The 7,340-nt window shown below is 40.9% G+C and overlaps 1 long non-coding RNA gene across 2 annotated transcripts; it reads right to left on the bottom strand.

Moving 5' to 3' along the window:
* Positions 1–110: 110 nt before the first annotated feature.
* On the bottom strand, positions 111–7,129 carry LOC107709876 (uncharacterized). 2 transcript variants are annotated; one of them, XR_001636536.1, is made up of 3 exons: positions 6,623–7,129; positions 2,107–2,142; positions 111–862 (listed from the first exon to the last, which is right to left on the bottom strand). It is a non-coding gene; the product is annotated as an uncharacterized LOC107709876 (long non-coding RNA). The 2 variants fall into 2 exon arrangements; XR_001636535.1 differs by lacking the exon at positions 2,107–2,142 and having other exon boundaries at positions 6,623–6,917.
* Positions 7,130–7,340: the final 211 nt, after the last annotated feature.

Genomic DNA, 7,340 nt, shown 5'->3' with positions numbered 1-7,340 from the left:
TGTGTGTGTGTGTGTGTGTGAGTGCGTTTACTTTGAGATGGTTGTGTGTGTCCATGAGCTTCAGTGTGGACTCCCTCTGACGGCCGAGTCGAGCTCCTGTCGGATCTTAGCTCGAATGTTTTCCTGTGCTAACAGTGTCTTTATGGCCTCTACCTGCGTCCGCCTGCGCTCTCTTTCCCGATCCATTCTGCTCTGAGCAAACACACACCCTACGGCACAAACAACACACACATCATCATCTGACAGGGTTACACACACACAAACGCAACAGCGTGTTCATAACACTTTCAGAGTTCATAAGCTGTTCTGACGGCTCGGGCTTCAGGCCTGCAGGTCATGTGCAGTCAATCTGAGCAGTTCACTGTGATTGTCAGATGTGAAGATGCCAAAGCAACGGCCTCCGGACACTACAGCAGCATGTGTGTGTGTGTGTGTGTGTGTGTGTGAACCTGTGTGCTTGTTCTCTGAAGGATCCGTCACAAATAAAGTCAAACCGATAGTGATGCAGGACGGGGGGAAGGCAGGAAAATAAAGTTCAGTTCGAGTGCTGTGTGCGTCTTCACTTGGCTTGTGTTTACTCTCTGCTCCACTTCAGCTCAACTCAATCGCTCTCCGCTGCGCTCTGGCGCCCCCTGGCAGGTGGAGGCGTGTTGCGGCTCTCCGCAGGGTCCGGCTCAGGGCTCACGCGGTCATTTGGTGGTGTTGAGTTTGCCGGCGGCCCCCGGCAGAGCCTCGTCTTTCGGCGCGGTGCCGTTCTGTTGAGTTTCCTCCATGTACTGCTGCACGGCCCGCAACACGGCATCTTCCACCAGCTGCTTACTCAGACTCACTAACTCCTCATCCTCCGGGGCTTTCTTAACACCTAACACCCCCACACACACACACACACACACACACACACACACACACACACACACAGAGGCATCAGTAAAAGCTGTCTGTCAAACACACACAGACTCAGTGAGTGTCGCTCACACAGGGTTACAGGTGCTAATGAGAAACATCACAATTACCAGCTAAAGCTCTCTTTCTCAGCCTTCAGACTTTCTGTTCATCATTAGATTCATCTAAACAGGAATAATGGAGGGATGCACAGATATTGACACTCTGACTGATGCCAGTAATTATTCAGCTGATAACCCATAAATACATTACTGTTCAAAACTTTGGAATAAGTACGATTTTTAAATGTTTTTGAAAGATGTCTCTTCTGCTCACCGAGGCTGCATTTATTTGATCCAAAATACAGTAAAAACGGTGAAACATGATTATAATTTAAAACAGCTGTTTTCTATGTGAATATCTGTTAAACTGTAATTTATTTCTGTGATGCGCAGCTGTATTTTCAGCATCATTACTCCAGTCTTCAGTGTCACATGATCTTCAGAAATCATAATAATATGCTGATTTGCTGCTCAAGAAACATTTCTGATTATTATCAATGTTGAAAACAGTTGTGCTGCACAATATTTTTGTGGAAACTGTGATGCATTTTATTTTCCAGGATTCACAGATGAACAGAAAGTTCAAAAGAACAGCATTTACTTTTGTAACATTATAAATGTCTTTACTGTCACTTTTCATCAATTTAATGCATCCTCGATGAACAAAAGTATTAATTCCTTTAAAAAAACTATACTTATATATAATTGTCAATGTTTAGTACTTTTGTTTTAAATTTGACAGTAAAATAATTTACTGTAATTTTGACGTCTAATATCATAAATATATAACATTTTGTATGTTACACTAGATCAACAATCTAGATTTGTACTTGTCTAGTTTAATGCTTAAAGTAGGAATCAAAGCATTACTTTAACGTTTGTTAGTACTATACTATAGTACTTCTAATGACTCACTGTTGGCTAAAACGATACAGTAATCTGTGATACTATCTGCTTCCAGTATATCAGCCGAACCAGAGTTAAAATGCTGATTTCTGCTAATAATTTTTGCTCAGCGATATATCGTGCATCCCTTAAATAATGGATAAGATTGGCTACTGCAAACAAACACAGTGGGGTGAATCTGCGTCTAGTCCCTCAGTAGTAGGGTAGTGAGGGGTTGAAGTACACTACACAGAGACATGAAGGGAGGAACACGTACTTGTCCGAGTGGCACGCTGCCTGCTTTGCAAAAGATCTGCAAGATAAACAACACATTAACAACCTGAAGTGATTTCCTCACACTCTGAGCACCATAAACCATCAGAATCACACAGATGGTCTGATGAAGCAGGACGAGACGCTGCTGATTCACCGTCATGAGCGCATGCTTCGGTCTCAATCACATCACCGCAGCTGATTGATGGCTTCGAGATCATGTTTCGTAGATTTCGGCACCCATTCACTGCAGAGCATCCATTGCTGAGACACTGATGCAGTGCTACATTTCTACAAATCGTATTCCTGAGGAATACATTTTCATTTTTGGGTGGACTATTCCTATAAACAATCACTGTTGTAAGGTCAGTTCAGAGATATATTCTCTAAAAGCAAATCTTAATATCCTGACGCAGATCCTCAAGTAAGATTTCTGATGTTTTCAGATGTTTAATCACTGGTTCGGACACTGATATGTGGGCGTGTAGAATGAACGTCTGTGTTTCTCTGATGGCGAAGCCTCATCTCCTGTCTCCTGAGGAACGGCCTGATTCATGCCATCTCCTGCGGTCATGTGATGGAGAGGCTGGTCCTAGATCAGTGTTATGAGCCTTCTCACCTCAAATAACCAGTGTGTGCATTTAGGACGGTTCCAGTGAAACTCCACCTGTTACTACATAACCTGCCACAAATAAACATGCCCTATCATGGTTTCTGCTTTTCACAACTCACATTTTTAATGTCCAAATTTGTTTAATTCATCTTTATACAATTATAGGCTGCTTATAATGCTCATATAAGCCAAGTATATAACCAATCAAGCTTTTTTGTCCGTGTAGTCAGATGGTTTACATGGTGAGAAGCTACTGGTGTTGACAGCAGTAGTTTAAAGGCGCTGGTGCACAGCTGGTTTTTGGTTCTCCTGTGCAAGTGTGACATGTTTCCAGAATGGCCACCGGCTAATAGAGGATAAAGTCATCTATCTTTACAGCCATCTAATGCACTGGAGTGAATCTGATTGTCAATCAGCGCCACCTACTGTACTGGAGTGAAGCTGGTTCTCGTTCAGCCTTGCTCCTGGTGTGAACAGTCCTTTCATCTACAATTTGGCTCTTGGTCTAAGAGACCTTAATTAACAATTCTCTGCCATATTCAACTTGAATTGACAATTGTCAGTATTTGCCATTTTTTAATGATCAGTATCTGCCAATAGGTTTTCTGTTTGGCTGATCAGTGCTGGAAGCGGGACTTTTATTTTGACAGCACTGAGACTGTCAGACACACAGGTCTACTTCTCCGTCTTCATTAGTTCACTGTCTGTCTTTAACAGTTCTGGTTAATAAATCATGAGACATGAGGTTAAACAAATAAAGTAAATGGTAATTTCTTTATTTGTTAAAAATACGATAATAGGATTACAGTAGGAAACTCCAAATGATTTATTTCTAATTTAGTAACTATTGTGTTAATTATAAATTTAATTGTATTGTATTTGCTATCTTTAAATGAAACGGTATATTGTCAGGAGGCGTTTACATGCCACTGTTTTCAACTAAAAACGGAAAACTTTTTGTGTGTTTTGGCTGTTCGGGAGCATGAAAACACAAACTTTTGAAAACAAGTTTCAAAGTGGCAGTTTTTGAAAATTATACCTTGATTATAAACTACAAAAACGCTCATTTGTGAAAATAGTGACGTCATGTTCATGCAAATTACGTGTTCAGTCTATAGGTATGTGTGAGTTTCTTTACAAAGTGACGTCGCCAACTACTGGCCTGGCATGAATGATACAGCGCTTTTAGTCATTTTCATGGATCTGTGTGAACAGGGCTCATTTTTGACAAGGTTGTCGTCTGTACGCAAAGTTTTTAGTCCACCGTTGTTGTGCAGACGTACCCTGATATACATCAGCCTGCTCTGGCCATCATAAAATCCCTCTCGGTTGACTACTACTGCTCGGACTGTAGCGCCTTTTCATTTTGTTTGTTTGCGTGAACAAGACTTAAATCTGGAAACAGATCTTTGTTGGTGATTCATAATGATTTTTTGTTTAGTCTCAAATCTGAAACTTTGGCAAATCAGCCTCGGCTCAAATGAGATCCATAAAAATTGTGAATCATACACAGTCTTGTCCAACATTTTGATGGTGAGCCACTGAGAGCTCAGTGAGTTTGGGAGCTCTTATCTGTGTGTGCTGTATCTCTGGAGAACCGCACAAGGTAATCAAATCTGACCTTACACACACACACATACATACATACACACAGACACACACACACAGACACACACAGACACACACACACACACACGAACACTTGTGTACTTTCTGAGCTCAAGGCTGGCGTTTCTGCTCTGATGTATCACCGTCCTTCAGTTCATCTCAACAAACAGAAGACCACACACACAGCATAGGAGAAAAGTCATCAGCCTCTGTTCACACACTGAGACGTCTTTAAGAGATCAGCATCAAACACTGTTCCTCAGGTTGGGAGTGTGTGTTTGTGTTCCTCATCTCCAGGACATCAGACAGCGGCGTGTGAATGTGGAGGCAGCCATGCTGTGTCTGTGTGCCAGTGTCTATTATTTATATGCATCCCACTGCTTTAACACAAAGCTCCGGCTCTGAGAGCATCACACACACACACACACACACACACACACACACACACACTGAGCTCTTGCTGTGACCCGTCAGCCTCATAAACAAACTGTATTTCTAAGCCCCATGAGCGCTTCCCATGCATACAGTGTGCATTCCTCTGCCGCTCTCTCATGCGCGACTGACTGCTCCTCACCATCATGTGAGCTCTAAGTAGGGCACGAGCTTTAGTGCACACCATGTGCTGCAGTCCCTGCCGTCAAACTGAGGCTCATCTAAACAATGACGGATTATGCTCCTGCAGGGCCCTGCGGCCGTGTAGAGGCCCCTCTCTGTCACGATTGTGAGATGCATCCTAATGTCAAACTAACATGGAATTAAGCTGCCTTCCATGCAAATGGGAAGCTCGTACCCAACGTAACAATGAAGTAGCCTCCACTCTTAAAATAAAGCTTCCACAAGGAGGTTTTCACAGTAATTCAATAGAAGAACCATTTTTGGTTCCCCAAAGACCCTTTCAGTGAACCGTTTTTAAAAGAATCATTTTTTTTTTAAACTTTTAGGCTAATAATTGAAAAAAACTTTCCACTGTAAAGTACCTCTTGTGCAATGGAAAGTTTCCATGAATGTTATAGGTGCTTTACAGAACCATCAATGCCAAAAAAAGAACAAGATTTCTATCTATCTTTAAATATATTGATAAATAGAAAACCCAAAAACTACATCTGAATTCAAAATAATGAAAATTATTCATTTCTATCACTTATTTATTAGTGCTGTCAAATGATTAATCGTGATTAATCGCATCTAAAATAAAAGTTTTTGTTTATGTAATATTATTGCGACAGGCCTAATCGCATCCAAAATAAAAGTTTTTGTTTACATAATATATATACGTGTGTGTGTACTGTGTATATAAATTATTTATATATAATTACACACACATGCATGTATATATTTAAGAAAAATGTTTTGTTTATATATAAAATATTTATATTTATATAACAAATTATATATGAAAATAAATGTATATATACATGTAAATATTTTTAAAATATATATACACATATGTTTGTGTATTTATACATAATAAATATATGCAGTAACACATACATATATTATATAAACAAAATTTTTTATTTTAGATGCGATTAATCATTTTTCATGGTATCCTAACTAAATGTTTGCCACATAAAACAAAACGTGAAAGCTGATTAAGATGATTTCAAGTAAAATTAAAATGACTTGCAAAACAATTCATAATAATTCACTACAGACTAGCTTTCTGCTCACTGATCTACAGATTATAGATACATTAAAGGAGATCATCTATATTAGAGATCAGTGTTTCTGCCGTGTTTTAAATTGACACACATCACAATTAGACCACTCGTGTATCATCTATAATTAGTTTCCCAAGTTACTTAATTACAATATTCCATCTCCACTTGAAGAGCATATAGGAACACACCATGTGCATGATATACATACTCTACAAGAGACAACAGTGAGCCACGGCGAGCAGACAACAATGTAAAAGATGTTATATGAGTTTTTTCCTCATTTATTTGGACCTAAAGCTACATTTCTCTTTCGACAGCCTGGTGTGCCTTCATTACAGACTGAGAGCCAACTTTAGAATCCATCTGATCATGATCCTAACCCTAAGACCTGAATGTCATTATTACGTATCTAAATGGTACTTCCAGAGCAAATGACCTTCTGTAACGCCCACATGCAGACCACAGTCACTCCCACCTCAGACAGACCCCAATCAGTGCATGAAATCACGCTCATCATCCAAACTCAAGCATCATTCAGACAGCTAGTAGAATCTCAGCCTCGGCGCTCACGACGCGCTCACAAAGCCTCCAGTGCACGCTGATCTCTGAATGCAGAGGCGCTCCGTCCACAGACTTACTGAGCTTATCCTCCGGTCGAGAGAGAGGGAAGCAGCACAGCTGCCCCATCACGCCTGCCTTTGTCTGGCTTCTCTGTCTTCAAGCACAGGAGCGGTACAATCCAGCCATGCTGCGAGCGGCACAGTGAGCGTGCGACTGTCTCTCGCTCCACTGCGATTATGCAAGCGTGTGTGTGTGTGTGTGTGTGTGGAGGGGGCTGGTGGGAGATTGGCCGGCTGTAGCTCCGCCTCCATCCTCATGCCAGCTTGAATAATTGCTCTGTAATGGACAGCGGCTTATTGCTCTGTGTGTGTGTGTTTGAGCTCAGAGAACTAACAGACCTTAAAACAAGCATCTGCCTGCTGCTCACACATTCATAATCCAGAGCAAGAGATGTCTGTGCAAATAAAAACAGCCGTGTGTGTGTGCTCGATCCATTAATCACAGTTTAATCTGTCATCAAATGCTCTGACAATTAAATTACCTTATATTATAGTTGACAGTGACTGTAAGCCATTACATTACTAATTACACTACCAGGCAAAATAACGACTAATTAGGTTTTACTATTCATTAACAATTCTGGTATTTTCAACAAAGAGCTGGAGAGATTCATTTGGTGCAGAGGTCAGGACCTGAGCTACAGGAAACACACACACACACACTCTCTCTCTCTCTCTCTCTCTCACACACACACACACACACACAGACACACACACACACACACACACACATACA

Source organism: Sinocyclocheilus rhinocerous, unplaced genomic scaffold (genome assembly GCF_001515625.1).
Source record: "Sinocyclocheilus rhinocerous isolate Xijiao unplaced genomic scaffold, SAMN03320098_v1.1 scaffold372, whole genome shotgun sequence".
Lineage (NCBI taxonomy): Eukaryota > Metazoa > Chordata > Actinopteri > Cypriniformes > Cyprinidae > Sinocyclocheilus > Sinocyclocheilus rhinocerous.
The sequence above is the reverse complement of the archived record's forward strand: the minus strand, read 5'-3'. Positions and strand labels throughout refer to the sequence as shown.